The 20,718-nt window shown below is 41.0% G+C and overlaps 1 long non-coding RNA gene across 1 annotated transcript in view; it reads left to right on the top strand.

The window, feature by feature from the left end:
• LOC135051140 (uncharacterized) overlaps positions 1–20,141 on the top strand; it is an 88,923-nt gene extending 68,782 nt beyond the window's left edge. The window contains exons 2-4 of the long non-coding RNA XR_010242063.1: positions 1,788–1,919; positions 18,335–18,407; positions 19,288–20,141. This is a non-coding gene — a long non-coding RNA (uncharacterized LOC135051140). The remainder of the gene's footprint in view (positions 1–1,787; positions 1,920–18,334; positions 18,408–19,287) is intronic.
• Positions 20,142–20,718: the final 577 nt, after the last annotated feature.

The raw sequence follows: 20,718 nt of genomic DNA, 5'->3' as shown, positions 1-20,718 counted from the left end.
TTGTTTCAAATACCTATGTGTTTGTTTGATTTTAAAATAAAAAAGTTTACGCACTATGGAGCGCCCCCTCTATATGTTTTATTGACAGATATTTATCTTCGTGGGAGTACGGATTGACTAAGGGGAGCAGCGATCCTAAATTATCGAAGGAGGATCTAGTGCTTTGAGCACTCATAGAGTGACTTTTTGGTTCCACCCATATATAATTATATATATATAAAAATACTGTATTCCATTTAAGCAACCAGCGCTGTATCTATTGCTTTTTTCATATATATATATATATATATATATATAAAAATATAAATATCCATGTCTTCCGGTACTCCAGACTCCAAACCAACCTTGCTCAGGTGCCTTCCTTGGGGAAAATGGCCCCCAATATGCAAGAATCAGAGACTTATGCATAGCCAGGTAAAAGTGCATAAAAGCCCCGTGGGGTGTGCTTTAATGTAACGTTTCGGGGATGTTACCCCTTCCTCAGACAAAGCGTGACTAAACAGTGAACAAAGAGGGTATTCTAGGAGAGAATTGTTCAAAGCACGTGAAAAAGCATTAGTCAATTTCCAAGTTAAACCCAAAAGTGACCCCAAGTGCACCGATAACACGGTCACCTGGGTTAATGAGTTTAACACACAGAGTCCATATACCACCAGGAAGGCCAAAGAATTGTGGCAAATAGTGGCCACTGATCCAGATTTAGGTTGTTTTCACAAGAGTCACCTGAGACCCAGCTATGCACGGGGGAAGAATCTAAAAGATTTACTAGTAAAAACATGTGACGGGTTTTAGGGATTGTGAGGCCCCCAGGCATTTTCTTAGCAGGAAGAACGGCTGCTTTCGATGCCTGGGGTGTACCACTTGTTCCTATTTGGTTACAGGCGATTCCATTCCTCATCCCCATACTGGAAAGAGATTTAAAATTAAATGGCCCTTGACGTGTACCAGCAAATATGTTATATATGTCATCATTTGTCCATGTTGGGAAGACGGAGTGCCAACTCAAGGTCCGTCTTACCCAGCATAGGTCAGCCATTCGAGCAGCACTTTTGACAGGTGACAGTGAGCAACCGGTGGCCCGCCATTTTTTGACCCATAAACACAATCTGGCCAGTCTAAAATATAAAGCTATTGACCATATACCAGCCCCCAGAAGGGGTGGTGATAGGGGAAAGTTATTACTACAACTTGAATCCAGATGGATTTTCCGCCTTGATTGTGTGGCCCCCAGGGGGCTCAATGAATCGCTGAATCTAAGTCATTTTCTATAGATTTCTTGAACAGGACATGTTTGGGTCATTTAAGGCATGGGTGGTTATGGCCGATTGTTCATTCACCATAAATAATAATAAAAATAAAAATTAAATATTCAGTAATTGATTAGGGATGATAGAGAGATACCTCTAAGAGAGGGGGATTGATATGCCATGGTGGCCATGGTCACTAGAGGGCAGGATTCGATTACCAATCACAGAGCATGTCCAAGTTCCAGTTTACATATAGATATTTGGGTAACTTATAGTTGCCGCTAGGAGTCATTGCATTATTAACATGGTTTTCACCCAGGCACATTGCAGACATATAACGTGCTAATTGTTTATAAATTTTTTTTGAATTGATTGTTTATTGTAATAAGAATAACTAGAAGTTGGTCTGATTATATGCTGCTTATTCACTACACTTATTATAGTATTTAGCTATGGGGGTCCTTACGGGCTCTCTCTTATGCATGTGTGTTTTTATTTCACTGTGAGGACGCTTATACTCTGTTCTCCGTTTGTATACAGCCTGTTGCCATGGTTCCCGGAGCCGGACAAGTGACGCGGCTTCCGGCGCGACAGGTGCAGCCGCGACCGGAAGTACACGCTGCGGGAAGGCGACCGTGGAGACCGGGGACACGCTGAGAACGACGGGGAGGGGTAAGTCCTGTATCTGTATTTAAGTTTGTTCACTGTTTAGTCACGCTTTGTCTGAGGAAGGGGTAACATCCCTGAAACGTTACATTAAAGCACGCCCCACGGGGCTTTTATGCACTTTTACCTGGCTATGCATAAGTCTCTGAGTGCCGCCTATCATATTTGATTCTTTTATATATATATATATATATATATATATATTACACACACACACACACACACACACACACACACACTAAATAACTGCTTGAAAGCGCCCAAGTAATAGACTATAAAATACCAAAATTTCCCTGATATGGCGCGCAGCCGACAACACTAGGTGTGTGTTATATAGAGATTGCAAGTCTCCTTATATAAGCTGCTCCTAAATTTCCTACGATACCTATATTCATCAAGGTGTGTTTCATTATACAGTTATACATATTACTAACTTTTAAATTACTAGTTTTATGAAAAGCATATTTTTATTCAGTATTCATGGTTAATAAATTGTGTTAATTTTTAAACAAAACGTCGGCTCTTTTCATTTTTTCCCTGATACACTGCGCAGCCATTTCCCTGTTTTTTACACACACACACACACACACACACACACACACACACACACACACACACACACACACACACACACACATTTAATTAATTTTACAAAAATGCATGAGAAATTATTCCAGTTGCATAGGGCAGATTGCTTTGCCAAAAAGTTGTTCAGATGGTGATATAGATATCAGAAAGACACAGACCCCAACGTGTTTCGTACCGAAGGACTTCCTCATCGGTAAGTATCTAAATAGTAAATAAAGCAACTAAGTAAACAGATAATGATATTGACAGTAATAGATGATAATAATAATAATAATAATAAGAATAATAATAATGACTATTCATTATTGACAGTAATCAATAAACATGGATATATACTAATAATTATGGAAAAACATGATATACAAGGCTATGTCACTAGAAGTGCCGGTTTGGAACAATCTGGAAACTAACACATGATATTACATTACCAAAGTATGTTAACAATGAAAGATCATATTAACAAAACAGAAAAAATCAGAAAAGGAGAGCAGGTGTGACTGGATGTACATACCATATTGGTTTTCCCATATGGAAAATCAATTAAAAAATCGAATAAAAGATTCTTCAAACAAAAATAGTCCTTAGAAGGAACTACTATATATGATGACCAACGATTATGTTGGACCTACACAAAAGGATAAGGAACAATTAGAAGGGCCATACCAGGGTATTTCAAAAGTGTTAGTGGAGGCCATTAAAGATGGTTATACATACCAAAAGAATGTGTAAACGTAGGGAACACTACTGAACTTTTATTGGTTCCACTAGATGGTACACTGGCTTCACCGAACCAGCAGAAAAGGTAATCTGTAGACGTTTACCTACACCAGTTAAACTCATTATATATATTAGTATAAAACATCCAAATATTTTGAAGTTATGAGGCTATACAATGCTTATTTGGATTTGGAAATACATTGTTTCCTAAAGTTAAGTCCTTAATCAAGCATATAAGATAATAAGCAATAGAACATAGCACATATTGATGTGGTGTAACCATGGGGCACCAAAGATATAAGCTAATAAGGAATAGTACATAGTACATATTTATGTGGTGTAACAATGGGACACCATAGTAGATATACATTCTATATAGCATATAGTCATCCCAAATATATATTCCCTATAACCACCTAATTAATGGTATATATAGGAAAATGGGATTACATTTGACCCATAATAGTTAAATAAGAAGGGGCTTTCCGTATTTTTAAACCACACTTATAAGATTCAGATGATACAATAACACATAATATACAATAACACATAATATACTCCAAAACAAATAAAAAGTAAAATATATACAGGTCTCACGTCATATATGGGAGCAATAAACAACCACTACAAACATATGATACTCACAAGAGCCTGATGTCTATCTGTCAAAGTTCAATAGTAGAATGAGGTGAGTGAGAAAGTGAGGGCTAGATATACCACAATGAAGATGACCTCACTTCCTACCTGTCAATTAACAGGTGAAAGGTTAGTGAGTATATTATATACAATGAATGGAGATGCACTGACACTTATTTATAAAGGCAAAAATTTGAATAGGTGACCAGTGACCTTAGAGAGTGGTGGTGAGACAGTAAAAAAATAAAGACTAACACTGGGAGCCGCGTGGAACGCATTTCCGGTATGCGTTCCACCAGCGGCCTTTGGCATTTCCTATGTGCGTTCCACAGCCGGGTGATGCACTTCCAGTCTGGAACTTCCGGGAGAGGTGCTGGCAGGGGAAAAGACACTGGATGCTGCCGTCGAGCACATCTCCAAAAATGCATTCCACCGGCGGATATGACTTCCGTGTTTATTGATTACTGTAATAATGAATAGTCATTATTATTATCTGTTACTGTCAATATCATTATCTGTTGTACTTAGTTGCTTTATTTACTATTAGATACTTATCCCTGAGGAAGTCCTTCGGGATGAAACGTGTTGGGTTCTGTATCTTTCTGATAGCTATATCACCATCTGAACAACCTTTCAGCAAAGCAATCTTTCCTATTCAACTGGAATAATTTCTCATGCATTTTTGTAAAATTAATTATATGTTTATATATATGTGCTTTTCTGTGCTGAATTGTGAATACATTTTATTTGTACATATCAGATTGTTTTTATGTTTCACAACAATCCCCTCAGAACTGTGTTTTGTGTTTTATCCATGAGTCCTGACTAGGGGTGGCTCTTCAAGAGGTGCTGCTGTCCATTTGTCCTAGCGCAATTGGGTAATTGTGTTCTACTTATACATTTATATATAATAAATACATCAAATCAAACTTTGTTAATACAAGAGTGGCATCATAGCTTTAAGTATTGAGAATTTAGAGGACTCTACACTAGACCAGGCTCATATATTCCTACAACACAGTTAAAGATAGATGGGAGCGGTGGCTCAGTGCACTAATGCCTGAGTCACATACTGTATATAGAGAGACCTAGGTTTGTGTCCCAGACTAGACAGATTATATTTTACATATGTTTTTAAATGTATTAATTATTACATTGATATTATTAATGTTGTAGTGTTATTGATAACAAGCTCAAATGAGTAAAGATAGAACATCTTTATAAAGATAGAAAGATAGAACATCTGATAGCACCAGCCCGTTTTAGTACACCAATACTCACGTACTCAGTACATAGGAATACACTAGTTAGAAGTTCATCCTAATCAAATTATCTTTGCAGATGAAAAAGATCACTTTATGCATAATAATGTCGCCAGAAATAGTTAGCAGAGGGAAACTTCACCAACACATACGGGGGTATAAGCATTTTTCTTGGGTGCTTAAGGTTGTACACTCTGTAGCCAATGCCTTAGGTGCACATTTTTTATAAATATTCTGTGCTGGAATAATTGCATTGGTAGGGAAGCAAACATGTATCTGACACAACCTCCCCCAGAGTGGAGCTACCATTATCAATCCAATTAGTAAACTACAATTTGGGATTATGGGTGATATGTACTAAGCATTGATAAAAAGTGGAGAAGTGAGCCAATGGAGAAGTTGCCCATGGCAACCAATCAGCATTAATGTAACATTTACAATTTGCATACTATAAATGTATACAGATCAGCTGATTGGTTGCCATGGGCAACTTCTCCACTGGCTCACTTCTCCACTTTTATCACTGCTTAGTACATATCCCCCTATATTGGCTATCACAGTCAGAGAAAGGGTTGGGGAACTGTATTTCCTCTGAATTCTGCACCACTTTATGCCAGGACATGATAGTAGTGGAAACCACCTTAGGTGCCTGAATCTGAGTTTGGAGTAAAGCAAAGTGAGGTTTCTGTATTTAAATGGGTTAGTAGATGGCTCTCCATATTGTGCAGGGACCCATTTCATGGTCCTCTGTATAATGCAGGGGTCATTAGATGACTCTCTATATTGTATATATGCCATTTGGATATTTATCATAATATACATCATTATCTTAATAATAAACTCCTTAATACTGTTTCCTGAAATATTTTATTGATTTTTCAACACTATCAAGAGTTATGTCTGCCTTTCAACAATACCTTTGAAGGGAGAGTTGCATGTGTCTAACAAGAAGTGTGCAACATTATCATTGTAATTAAATTGTTGCAGGATGGCATAGCATCATTGAAAGGCAGAACCATGATGAAACATAATGGCCACGCTCACTCCAGTGATTTGGTGGCATCTCCACCAGTCGACTAACAGTGCAGATATTGCTAGCTTACTAGCGATTTAGGCCTACCTGCTTACAATTTGGCCATAGCTACTCTCTCTTGCAGTAAAGCTGGTGGACTCTGGACCATGGGATTACAGGTTGGCCTGGAGTTTGGCCCTTAAACTTCTGTATATTTAAATGTCAGCTCCTTCCCCCTGCAACCCCATAATTAAAGTCTTCTTTAGGTGCCTCACGGAGTAGTGCATGGCTGGAAGGCTGCTACAGTATGTAACATTTTTCTATTATTTATACATAAGGTCTGTGTGCTTCTTGTAGCTTGATGCTCCCCCTTTGCTCCCACACGAGTGCACATGCACCAGGCAGCCGTGCCAGTGGCTGGTCCCAGGGTTTTTGCAATGATAAAGGGACATACTCAGGGCTAGGGAGAGTGATTGCACTGTGCGGGAGGTGAAGCTTGATGGGTTAGTCTCCTCCTGTTGTGCATACCTCGGGAGTGTGCAGGCATCTCACTGGCTTTATGCACAACTTCTGAAGACACACTCTGCTGCTGGATCCCGGGTCTATCTCTGCTGCAGTGGCACAATATCAGCTCCTGTCCTCTGCAGCTCCGGTGTTAGCCCCTCCTGGAGGCTAAGTACCTGGTGTTTTCTATTTTCTTTATCTCACATAGTTTTGATCTTTCTCTTTATCCTGTATTAGAGTTTAGTTCCACTTATTTTATATCTCACACAGGCTGCATAGAGCAGGTTTTGGTGGGTTACTAGTGCACAAGCTTGGATTTAATATTTTCCTTGTGGCAATGTGCCGAATAGTGACATGTGGACAGTAGGGGACCTTGTGCACAGAATGGGCAGATGGACATGGTGACATGCAGATGTCAGTGGGGCACCACATCTGCCATGGCTCAGCCATTGTGGGCTTAGGCTCTGGGGCTGGAAGCTTCAGACTTGGTGAAGCTCATAGTGCTTTGAGGGATGGATCAGGCTTACGCCACAACTGCTGTGATTTCCTCAGTGCATGGGCAGGATTCCTTTCTTTTTGAGGAGCATGTAGGCTATAAATACAGAGGAGGATGCCGAGTCTCTACAGAACAACTTAGTTAATTTAGAAGCATGGGCAGCCAAATGGAGAATGCGCTTCAACACAGACAAGTGTAAGGTAATGCACTGTGGTAACAAGAACAAAAATTACACCTACCTACTAAATGGGGTAAAATTAGGGGATTCTGTACTGGAAAAGGACTTGGGTGTCCTCATAGATAGCAAACTAAGCAGTAGTACCCAAAGTAGGACTGCAGCAAAGAAGGCTAATAAGATATTAGCATGCATAAAACGGGGTATTGATGCTAGGGACGAGAGTATTATACTCCCGTTATATAAATCACTAGTGAGGCCACACCTTGAATACTGTGTACAATTCTGGGCACCGTACTACAAAAAGGATATCCTGGAGCTAGAAAAGGTTCAGAGGAGGGCGACCAAACTAATTAAGGGCATGGAGACGATGGAATACAAGGAAAGGCTTGAAAGACTAGGCATGTTTACATTGGAAAAGCGGAGACTAAGAGGGGATATGATCAACATCTACAAATATATAAGGGGACAATACAAAGAGCTTGTGCAGGACCTGTTTTTGGTTAGATCAACACAGAGGACTCGTGGACACTCGCTCAGGTTAGAGGAGAGGAGATTCTGCACAATACGTCGTAAAGGCTTTTTCACGGTAAGGACAATACGTGTTTGGAATTCCCTGCCTGAGGGAGTTGTAATGGCGGAATCTGTCAACACCTTTAAGAATAAGTTAGATAAATTCCTAATGGATAAGGATAACCAGGGGTATGGTGCATAGTCATGCATTACAGTTACTATAAATAGGGATAAAATGCAACGGCTGACATCAGCATCAGTCAGAAATTTTAGTCAAATCATCATGCATAGGAGACCACAAATAGGTTGAACTCGATGGACAATTGTCTTTTTTCAACCTAAGATACTATGTTACTATGTTACTCAGCTGGTGTTGGATACACCTTGGCTTCTGCTGCGTGCTGCTTCGGATTTTGGGATTGTGTCCTCTTTCGTAGGATTTCTTCCTCAGGCTGAGGCATTGCAGACCTCATGATGGTAGTCTGATGGTCTATGGACTGCTTATATTTGGTTGCCCTAGCACAGGCACTTTCCTAGTGGTAATGTCACAGTTGTAACCTACCCTTTTTCTTCTTTGGATCTTTCAGATTTTATTGAAGATGCATGGCATCCACCAGGTCTGGAGTTTTATGGCCCTTGCTAGTTTGTTTGGCTTTCTCCTCTTCAGGTGACATGGGTACCTTAGTGGGGCAAATTTCCCAAGTTGGATGAACCAGTGGTGCAATTAGCTATACACGTCTGGTTCAGGCTTCCTTTATGGATCTGTTGGACAAGCACAGAGCCGGCCATAGGCATAGGCAAACTAGGCAATTGCCTAGGGCATTTGATATGTCTAGGGGCATCAGTAGCTTCTACTGAGTAAAATGATATGCAGCATACCTATATTCTGTGTGTAGCATTTCATATGCAGATACAGCCACAGTCTCACACAGTACATAGGCATGCTGCATATCATTTTAATCAGCAGAAACTGCTTGTGCATCCTAGCCACATAGCAATGCAAATAAGATGCATTTTCATAAAAAGTGCCCGACGTTAGCATTGAGGCAAGATTTATGAGGACACATCTGTATCCAAGCAGAGGCAGAGGTGTTAGTGGCAGTGTGAGTGCTGTGTTAGTGGCAGTGTGAGTGCTGTGTGCATGTGAGTGGGTTGGTTGTGCAGTAGTGTTCGGAATATTTGTAAGGTGCATTATGTGTGTCATGTAAAAATGCATTAATAATGTGCAACATATGTGTAATGGGCCACTATGTGTGTCATTATGTGTATAAGAGCATTAATAATGTGCGGCATCTGTGTAACAGGGTACTACTGTATGTGTGTCATTATGTGTATAGGGGCACTAATAATGTGCAGCAAATGTGTAGGGGGCACTATGTGTGTCATTATGTGTATAAGGGCATTAATATTGTGAAGCATATGTGTAAGGGACATTATGTGTAAAAGGGCATTAATAAAGGTTGTCATAATGTGTAAGGCGCATTATGTTTATAAGGACATTAATAATGTGTCTCATATGTGTAAGGGGCATTACTGTGTGGCATTATGTGTATAAGGTGCTCTACTATGTGGCGTTGCATATAGAAAGGGCACTACTGTGTCATCTAATGTGTATAAAGAGCAATAGGGTGTGGTGTCATGTAAATAAGGAGCAATTCAGTGTGATGTAATGTGAATAAGGGGCTCTACTGTGAAGAGTAACGTTTATAAGGTAAAGTGATACTACTGTGGGATGTAATATGAATTATGGACACTATCACATGATCAAATGTGAATAAAGTTACAGTACTGTGTGGCGTAATTGGAATTGGGGTTACTATTGTGTGGCCATGCCCCTTGCCAGCAAAAACACACCCCTTTATGGGCTGTGTACCAAATGTGCGAACTGTTCCTATTTAAAATATAGGGGGTACAAATACCAAAATAAGGACTGCTATGGATGATGGGTGATGGTGCTGGCAAATAGGTGCAAGGTCAGAGGCGGAACCAGCGGTGGTGCTAGGGGGCACCAGACAAAATCTTGCCTAGGGCATCATATTGGTTAGGGCCGGCTCTGGACAAGCACCTTATGGGTTGTCTTAAGTCTATCTTAGGTTCAGGTGGTTTTACATCCTTTGCTGGTCTCGAGGTTGGTGGCTCAATACAGGAATGCTTGGACAGACAGGCCACTCACAGACCTACGTGGTGTTTATTCCAGGATTTAATTGGTAGACTTGGTCTGCCACCATGTCAGTTTTTTACCACTACTCTTCTCTGCGATGCAGAGAAAATGTTGGCATTAGACCAGGCTATCAGTTACCTCCTTTTGGGCAGCATTATTGCTCCAGTTCCTCCCCTGGGATGGAAACTGGGGTTTTACTCCAACTCTTTCCTTGTTCAGAAGCCAACTGGCTCATTCCAGATGATTTTGAATCTTATTTGAACACCAAGGTTGTGGGTAGATCATTTTTTTATGGAATCTCTCAGATCAGTGTTCCACACCATGGAGGCCAATTAATTTTTGGCCTCACTGGAGGTCAGGGATACATATCTTCACTTTTCCGACTTGGGCAGGCCATCATTCTCTCCTTCATCTTACAGTTGGATCCAATCACTATAAATTCCGGGCCCTACCCTTCGGTATAGCCACGGCTCCACATAGTTTCACCAAGATCATGTCAGTAATGGTGAGCTTGCTGTGCAAGGAAGGTATCACCAAAGCCAGCCCTAAACAATTTGGTGCCCTAGGCAAGATCTTCGCTGGTGCACCCTAGCAGACTACCCCATCCCTCCTGTGCACGGCCAGCAAAGACCAGCCAGAGAGTTAGCTGCAGTGGCGCACTGTCAACTTGAAGAATGATGATTGATCTCATGACCTCTTATTATTACATTTTACAGCGTACACCAGAACAATACAGGGTAGACAGAACCTAACATTACAGTAACTGAAAAACTAAAATCTTAGCACAGGTAACAATTAGCACCACAGTTCTCAGTACACAATATTATTGTATTTATTAACAGTTTCTTATATAGCACAGCATATTCCGTTATGCTTTACAATTATCAACAGTGATAAAACAAACCTGGGTTATAACAGACAGTCATAGAGAGCCCTGCTCGCATGCTTACAATCTACAGCTGAGATGCAAAGGAGCAATCGGCACACTAAGTCACCTGTGCTCAAGCATGGCCATCCCCAAAACCCAGACCATATGGCAGAGAATTCAAAACTTTAGCGCACATTAAAAAAGCTAGATCCAAACACAAATACATTAAAAATACCAGACCCGTGTTCACATTGGGTGGTAGCGTTGTGGTAGCAGCGGTTCAAGCTTTCAGTATGAGGCAGTGGATCGGAGCCGGTGGGGGTGTGAGTTCAGAATTAAACTCATTTTGTCCCATAGAGCACCATACGTGGTCTGAGACTGCGAGCAATTCCACCCACGGATTACTTGCAGTCTCGGACCAAGCACCTTTGGCAATAAGGGGAGCATATTAAGCCAGCACAGCCAGGGTACATCAAAGCAATGTAGCTACACTACCCTAAAGGAAGGGTAAATATATATTGGTTTTACTAACAAGGCATAGGACATATATGTGAGCATACGGGACCAATAGATTAGCCAGGATGCCGGAACTCATGGTGACTGCTACACTTAAAATAATTAATGCCCACTTCAGCTGATTAACTACCTGATTAAACACTTTTTTTTTACCTATTCGGCTCTTACTGACTGTGCTATTGGACTTGCTTTTGACATAAGAACTTGTTACATAATTAAGAGTGTCGGATACAAAGTTACTCAAGTGGCTACAAACTTTCTGTGCCAAACACAACACCGACAATTGGATATTGTGGAAGGATTTAAAGCTGCTTTCAATTATATTTTTCTATATAATATCTTTGCATACTATATCTATTTTATGTGCCTGTGATAAATCTATCTATCTATCTATCTATCTATCTATCTATCTATCTATCTATCTATCTATCTATCTATCTATCTATCTATCTAATCTTAATATATTATAATTAAACTGAAAGAGCATAAGTTTTCCTCAGCAGATTAAGAGGCCTATTTATTAACATTATTTTTACTAAAAAAAATATGAAAATGGATGTTTTCACACTCTTTTCACATTATTTTAGTATCACTGAAATGTATTAAAGGGCCTTTGGAGCAGGTTTGTGAAAAACTGCTCCATACCCTTTGTCATTTTTTTAGTACCCCACGTCGCATTCCCCATACTTCCAATGGGAAATGCGATATGGCTGAATTTACTACAAAAAAAAAAAAAAATTGTCAAAAACACTGCAGTGTGCCCTGTGATAATTACGACAGCTCAGGCTGTTAAAATCACATGGCAGCACTGCGATAAGCAGCCATTTTCCCAGGAGCCCCCTGGCAGAGAAGCTGTGCGGGACCCGGCTAGTGTAATCAGCTATGTGTGTCCGGTAGCAGCGATGTCGGTGCATGCGCAGCAGGACATCAGGGTATTTTTCCCAAAAAATACCCCAATACTGCTGCGGATTGTCATCGCAGGGACAGAGCTTGCTTGAAAGCTCTGTACCTGCATGCAGTAATTGATACATTCGTGCATTATAAATCAATTATCGCAGTGCTGATTAGGTCGATTTTATCACATGCCATCCACATCCAAAGATGGCATGTGATAAAAGTGATAAATAGGCCTCTAAGAGAGAGCACGCAGTTATTTACATGTGTGTCAGTCATCATAACACCAAGCGCAGTGATTATTTCCATTTGTTCAACAGAATATTTGCCAGGGCCCAGTTTCTAATTTGCTAGTGCTGGATATTATAGCATTATTATGTGATGGGTAATAAGTACTAATTATCTAGCCCAGGCTTGTCTAAAGACCCAGCAGGGCCTTGGGACAGATATGCGGGGGGAAGAATCCCCCCCTCCAAGATGCATAGTAGACTTATTTGTTTTGAGTGGGTGTGGCCACACCTTCAGGATTTGGCCATGCCTCCTTATCACCTGGGCCCACTGTTGTTCTCGAATGCCCTCATTATGTGGGTGGCTCAGGATGGTATGTTGTTTCGAGAAACCACTACCTCTGTTGCTACTATATTAACATACAGGAAGCGGTAGTGCATGCGGCCCATTTATTGGTTTCTGCACAGGGGACAAAGTTATAAAAATACTTAATCAAAAACACTGAAGGGTGCAAGAAATATAACAGAATGTATAGTCATATAAATAAAATGATCCTTATTTTATTATATATATTTTTTATATTTGCAGAACTACAAGTACTAATTAAATACACCTGAGTGGGAATTCCATTTTAACTACTTCTTTATTGCAGATTATTGTGAATTTAAAGTATTAGCTGTGTGTGCTGCTTAAAATACATTATCTATTGGTTCTACAGTGACTCTCTAAATGGGATTTTATGGTCGCTACATAAATCGTTGCTTCCCTCTTTCTCAATATATAATGTAAAGCAGGCATCATTAAATAAAGTAAAGTAAATTGCTTATTTAATGCAGTGGAACTTTAGAGTTCCCTTGAATCTTCTCATGTTTTCTTTACTGAAAAGACAGGAGGTGTTTATTGTATAAAGTGTGAATTGTTACATTTCAATTTGATAGTTAATGTACTGTGTCAGACCTACATCAAACAGAAGCATGTTGCATAAAATAATGTTGTTCTCCTAGCTTGTACAATAGATATTATATCACAAAAGCATTGTCGTGATGAATTGATTTTAAGTAACATGCAGGCAACTTGAATTGGAATTGACCTGTGTAGATATGAAGTGGAGGTGACCCAACAATATTATTGTAGAAAATACAATTTCTTGAAGACCTTATATGAAGTAGAAGGTTTTTCTATAATTTAAAGCATTTTGTCTGAAAAGAATGGATAGGTAGGCAAAAAGCTAGTGTCTGTGGTGGGACTAGCGTGTGGTTGGCCGAACTGCAACAATATTTATTGCTGCCCCCCCCACACACAAAAAGATAGATAGATAGATAGATAGATAGATAGATAGATAGATAATGTATATGCATCAGATCCATATCTAGACATTCTGGTGCCCTGCACTAGAATCCAAGTTGCATAAGATTGCACCCAAAAAATGGGGTATGGCCTCATTGGGAAGGGGCTTGGTCACACAATAGTACCCCTATATCAAATTAAACCACATAGTACTGCAACTTTATTCATGTTACACCATACAGTAGTACTCCTTATACACATTACAGCACCCAGTAGTAATCCTCAGACACATAACACCACAAAGTAGTACTCCTTATACACATTATGTCATAGTAGTAGTGCCCCTTACATATTATGCCCACAGTAGTAGTACCCCTTACATATTATGCCTACACAGGGGCTGAAGGAAGTTATTCAGGGACACTTCCATGATTCTGTGCATGCTGTTGTTTTTTTCCTTCTTGTAACCTGGCCTGGTGTCAGTAGCATGCTTGGATAATCAGAAGCTGCTGCTGCACAGGTAAATGGCTGCCAGTGGCTCTGCTCCCCCTTACCTCCCTTGGATATTTGGTGCCAATGACGGTCTCAAAATTGTGACATCTGATCAAGGGTGGATTGGGAACAAAAAGCGGCCCTGGAAAAATTTATACTAGTGGCCCCACATGGGCAGCACCAGAGGTGTAAGTTCTAGCCATGGGCCATGGCAGCAGCACCCTCCCCCCAAGACTTTCCAGATAGTGGGCATGTCCAGCATCAAGGGGGGAAGTTAAAAAGAAATAAAATTAAATATTATGAGCACATTATATGATACACCTTCAGAATTTAGGAAACTATATCATTCTTTAGAAAGGTACAGTATATTTTCTTGATTATTACACCAACTGTATCCCAATCACTATTCACTCAATCTTATATGTCAGCCAAGCAGGCAGACAGAGCATACACTAGATCATCTGCAATCACAGGCTAAGTGGCAAAGTAATTTTCATATATGCAAATTATTTTGCATCTTATTCATTTTGTCTATAAAAAGGACCGCATGTCCTCAAACAAAACAGGCCCCGCGGGTGCGTCGGCCCACCGGGACTCTTCCTTCCCTGTAAACCCTATGGCCAATCTGCCTTTGAATCTGATCCCAGCAGAGGAAAAGGAAGCTGGGGCAGGAAAGGGGAGGAGCTGAAAGGAGAGGGGAGAAAAGAGGAGAGAGTGGCTCCTCCTTCCCTTCTGGCCGGACCTGGACCATTGTCATCAATAGAGGAGGAGCTTAGGAAGGTAGGTCAGGCAGCATTACTTTGGTGGGAGGAGCTGAGGGGAGGAGAAGGATGGGAGGCCCCTCCTTCATCTTTGGCTGGGACTGCACCACTGACTGTGACCAATGTTTACCTTACAGTTACTGTACAGAGTCTTGGGCACTTGCTTGAGCTGAGCGGCGTGTGCTGTCCTTGCAAGCGCAGCAAGGCCCTTTAGACCTTGTTGGATGTTGCCCTATTGTTGCTTGTTGTGAAGAGGCCCCCATAACAGTCTAAGCTTCAGGGCCCCAAAAATGTAGGTCTGCCACTGTCCAGATCTACAGTTAAATTATATCAGGCATATAATCATGCCATTGCAGTTGTAGTATCCCTGGTCAATGAAACAAACTAAGTGTGTGGTGTGAATAAATGTATAAATATAAGTGTATAAATTGGAGTTACTGTACCTTCACAATAATCCAACCTTCAGGTTTTCTATATCTGGTGCAACTCTGGTCATACTCCACCAGAGAGGCAAGGGTTTCCACTTCCCTGGACACCGTAAATAAACACTAAATAAAATGTATCTCTGAAGTACTTTAAATTAGGTCAATGCATTTAGTGCAAACATACTTGTTTCCTTAACTGTTAGATATGAACAAATTTTCCATTAATAAGAAAAACAACAATACCACACAACATTATGCAATTAGCTCATCATATTCATTTTTTGACATGTAACAGTAGTAGTCACTTAAAAACTACTAGTTATTGCATTAACCTACACCTAACCCAGACCTTACTAAATATCCTTGCTAAATACACTTTAATACACTCTTAGATGCAATAATGAACTATTAATATCTGCTTGGTGGTGCATTTTAATTGCGCTGATTATTTTAGACCCTGGTCTATTTTAAACAATCTGTATGAAGCCTGCCTCAGTGATCCTTTGCCTTGTTGGTAGTTATTATGTCAGGACTGTCTTTTACTTCAGCACTTTAAGAATATACTGGTTACAACTCCAATTCAGTGAGAGGTCACTGAATTATTTCTGACTACTACAGTACTTCACTATGGGCCTAATTCAGACCCCATCACTGATGAGCGTAAATTACTATGAAGCGATTTTTGCTCATATGTGCATACACGTATGCCGGTACGCGCATGTACAAGGTCCTAAACTGCGTTCTCTGCAGAACACAGTTTTAGACCTGGAGGGGGGCGGGAATGGGGCATCAACGCCATGTTTTTTGCGGGTCTACGCTCCATTTAAGTGGCGTGCTCTGGACAATGCAGGCGTGTCCGGACCTTTGCTGGGGTGTGACATCACATGCAGCTGCTGCGACCCAAAACATGGCGGATAGCCATCTGCCTACTCGAACGATGCAAAAGCCTTAGCGCCGGACTTGCCCTGTGCCAGGTGTCACCCCGCATGTCAGAGAAAATGATCGTAGATGTGCATTTTTCACACATTTATGACCAGGGGGTTTATTTACTAATATTCGTGTTTGTGCCGATTTTTCTCGATTTGGCATGGGAATCAGATCGGCCGTTAGAATTTGCAACTGTTTGAATTTTTATTCGGTCATTTACTAACCTTTCGTATTCGTCCTATGCGTATTTTTCGATGTCGAGGCCATTCGTATTTTTTTTGGTGGTTTTCACGGCCGAATGTGTTTGTTTTCGGCCGAAGATGGTATATTCCCCGCATCATTCGTAATATTTGTGTGCGGCCGTGATTTGTCACCAATGCGGCCGCATTTTGCATTTTTCATTCGTTTTGTAATGTGAGGCGTGATTGGTTAAGAGGAAAACGTGGGAGTGCCAATGAGCAACCATATAAATATGCCCCCAAATGACCGAACCTCGTGGGTTTAGTCAGTGGAGAGGAGAGAGGTAGCGTTGTGAGGAGTTTGGTAAGTGAGGAGTTTTAGGGTTTTGCGATTGTTGAGTGCTGAGCTGTGAAAGTTGTCTTGTCTTGTTTGTTGTCTTGTTACTTATAAGTGTGTCATCTTTTCTGTCCTTGTTTTTTTTTCCAGAGTCTCTTGGCACTGTAATTGTGTGTGTGTTTGTGTGTGTGTGTGTGTTGTTTGCGGTGTAGAGGTAGAGGAGGTTTGTTTTTGTGTGTTTTTTATTTTATTTGTTCAGTGTTTGTGTGTATCATGTCAGATTTTGAGGTTAGAAAGGTTGGGGAGGTGCAGAAGTTTAGTGAGGTGGAGGAGGTTAGTGAGGGGGGTGAGGAGGAGGAGGTTGCAGAGGAGGCACCTGAGTCCTCTAGTGAGAGTGATGTGGCTCCGCAGCCACGTACCACAACCAAGTCAGGCCGCAATGTTAAATTTACTTATGCCGAGAATGTGGCCCTGGTTCAGGCGATAATGCGAAATCATTGCCAGCTTTTTGGCCAAGAGGCAGCTAAGGTGCCCTCCAGGAAAGAGACACAAATGTGGCAGAAGGTGGTTGCTGCAGTCAATTGTGAGCAGGGCCGGCTCAAGGGTTTTCAGTGCCCCGGCGGGCAATAGGGGGCGTGGCTTCATACAGGGGGTGTGGTCAGTTACGCCCCCTGGACAGTAGTAGCGCCGCTGAAATGATGTGCGGTGCGTGATGACGTCATCGGGCACCGCACAGTAAGGGTCCTCTCCACGAAGGAAAACTAGACGCTACGCGTCTAGTTCCCTTCACGGCGGGGGGCAGCGGCAGCGGGCAGCGGGGGGCACAGCAGCAGCGGATCTTGCCATGGTGCTGCGCCCTCCGGATGGCGCCGGTGCCCTTCGGAAGGTGGCGCCCTGGGCAAAAGTCCTGCTTGCCCGTGGCAAGTTCCGCTACTGATTGTGAGGGCATAGTGAGGCGAACCGAGGAGACCTGCAGGAAAAGGTTTTATGACATAAAGCGTCGTGTCAAATAAAAAATGGCAAGGGAGGCCAAGACTGCACAGCAAACTGGTGGTGGTGCCCCTTTTGTGGCGACGTATTTGGAGTATGAGTTGCCCCTGCAGAACCTCATTGCTACAGAGGTAGTAAGGGGGACTTATGTGATAGACTTTGATCGGCCAAAGAAGGCTGGTAAGTTATTTATTTTGGTTTGTAATGTATTTTATGTTGCATTTCGCATTGTGTATGATGTAAGTGTAATGTTGTTTTTTTATAATTTTTTTGGAAGAGTGTATTTTTAATGTGTCCTTATATTGTGTGAAAAGGTGTAAGGTTTACTTTAGTTTTGCTTTTTTGGTGCTTTATACCAAACAAAAAATGTTTCTAAAAAATACTAACTACTCAATTGTATATGAAGCCACAAATAGCTTTGGACCATAAAATAGTTTCCTCTTGTTTTTTTAGGGTTTTTAAAAAGCCTATAGGGACCTCCGGCCCAGGCCCTTCACATTCTGCAAAACAGGATGCTGCTGTGCAGGTAAATACTGTTTTTTTGGTATGCCTTAGTAAACAATGTGGGCAGTAAATTATTTTTTAACACCATACACACAGGACCATCCACACAGGTCTAACCGACACGGAGGTTAAGTATGACTGGGGCCTCCAGACCAGCTCCACAGACATCACCAAGACAACGCATCTCCATAGTCACATACTTACCACCACAGCAACCGCTCGAGAGTCCGCCACCCATGTCCCCGCATTCGCCACAATCACACATCACAATTTTGTTTATCAAACTCCCTTTACAGGTTAAAAATGCAGCCTTCATATTGTGGCACAAATCACAAGCACATTTTAAACAGAAATGTAACCATAAAGGTACCTTTAACATTATATAAAAAAAAAACCCCATCAACCTTACATTTTTCTACACATGAAAGTTGGTTATGAGTACTATTTCCAAAAACAAAACCAGTGGTAAAACACATATACAGATATAGCCATCTTTATCAGGTAATTTCTGCGGCGCATAGACACACCATGGTGATTTATCATAAGCCAATCATGTATTGTTTATGGCATACTAATAGTAGTCACACATCAAACCATCCGTGGAGTAAGTAATTACATTAGAGTATAAAGTCTGCCTGTCCTGGCAAAAAAACACCTTGGAAAGGCAAGGATAAAGATGTCTCCATCTATATTATTCAAAATAAAGTGTAGTGTTACATTGTAATTGTAAATAAAAATGAGAAAATGTGTTTGGATCAATTTTTGGTTTAAAAACCACACCCATTAACATTTCACAAACTTAGCTTAACATTGTGGGCTATATGTGACCCAAAGTAGACATCAGTTTATCGACAAATCTGAACACAAATATATACTTACACAAACATAATTTATTTCTACAGCAGAGGACATTGTGATGCCAAGTCAGCCTGCCCAATGCCAGGAATCAACCACTGAGGATACGTTCGTCTTACAGTTAGCACCAATACCACTGCATGAGCAAAGTCCCGCTAAGTTTGCTACACCTCCGACTCCACACACACCTGACCCAGACACAAGCACAACCCCCCAAACACCACAGGCTCAAGAACGAGTTTTTTGGGCCAGCTGGGCCAGCCAGCAGACCAATACTTTGGACTACTTACGTCAACAAACACAGGCCATTGCAAGTGTAGCCCATCACATACCATGCCTATGCAGAACCAGCAGCAGGCAAGCGATGGAGCTAACAAGAGTGGCCAACACACTGGAACTCATGAGGGCAGACAACAATAGACTGATCAACATATAACAACGACTGATGGATGATAATCATAGGCTCCATCTAGGCTACTTGCAGCTTTTTTCGGCCACACAAACAACCCAAGACAACATGGTCCGAATGATGGAGAGTCAAACGTCGGCCACAAGAGACTTAAACTTGACTCTTACAAATTTAACACAGCATTTGACACATCAAGGGGCCCACACAAGCTCAAGCTCTACACCAACAACCCTCTTAGTGACTCCTGTCACGTCACCACCCAGACGTTCTGCCCGTACTCGGCCACACTCCAGTGGAAAGGGGACATCCACTGAAAAGGGTCGCAAGGAGAAATAGTTTTGGTTTGTTTATATTGTTTTGGTTTTTGAATTTAGTTTTAATTTTGCACATTATCAGTTATAAATTTTGGAGACAAAAGCACAAGTAATGCAATCATTAAAAAAAGGTGATTTTGTGTATTTGCAAGGTGAACATAATATTATCAGTTTACTATTACAGTATGTATGGTGGTAATTATGCGACAATCAGTTCGTATGCAGCAGAGGTTACATGTTTGTTTTTATAAACTTGACTTGTTTATTGAAAAATTATGTAAGGTGCTTTTTCCTACAGTACCTTAGATGTTTCGTCATTAGGCCTCATTTGCATTTGTCAGTGACTGAAACATAAATGCTATGCAACGTTCATGTTTTACATTTTTTAGGTGAATTCAAAAATTACACAAATCTGGACAAGGTGAATGTATTTAAAAACATTACAGGTATTCACAAATACACACAAAATACATCCCAAAGCAGCAAGACATATGCTGAGCCAAAAAATACACATTGTAGAGTAGTGAAGTGTGAAACATGCCAGGAAAAAGCAGTTCTATTTAAAAAGTGCAATTTCGTACGATTCGAAATGTTTTGCGGGCGAGTTTAAGCTTTTTACGGCCAAACCTACAAATACGAAACATTGGTAAATCACCGAGTTCTATTCATTTACAGGCGCATTTGACCGATGGTCTATTCATTCGTATTTGTGTGCGACAATGCAAATAAATACGAATGCTACAAACACTGCAGAA

The sequence above is a fragment of the Pseudophryne corroboree genome, chromosome 2, assembly GCF_028390025.1.
Source record: "Pseudophryne corroboree isolate aPseCor3 chromosome 2, aPseCor3.hap2, whole genome shotgun sequence".
In the NCBI taxonomy this organism is placed as follows: Eukaryota; Metazoa; Chordata; class Amphibia; order Anura; family Myobatrachidae; genus Pseudophryne; species Pseudophryne corroboree.
This window is presented reverse-complemented; position numbering and strand designations above follow the sequence as displayed.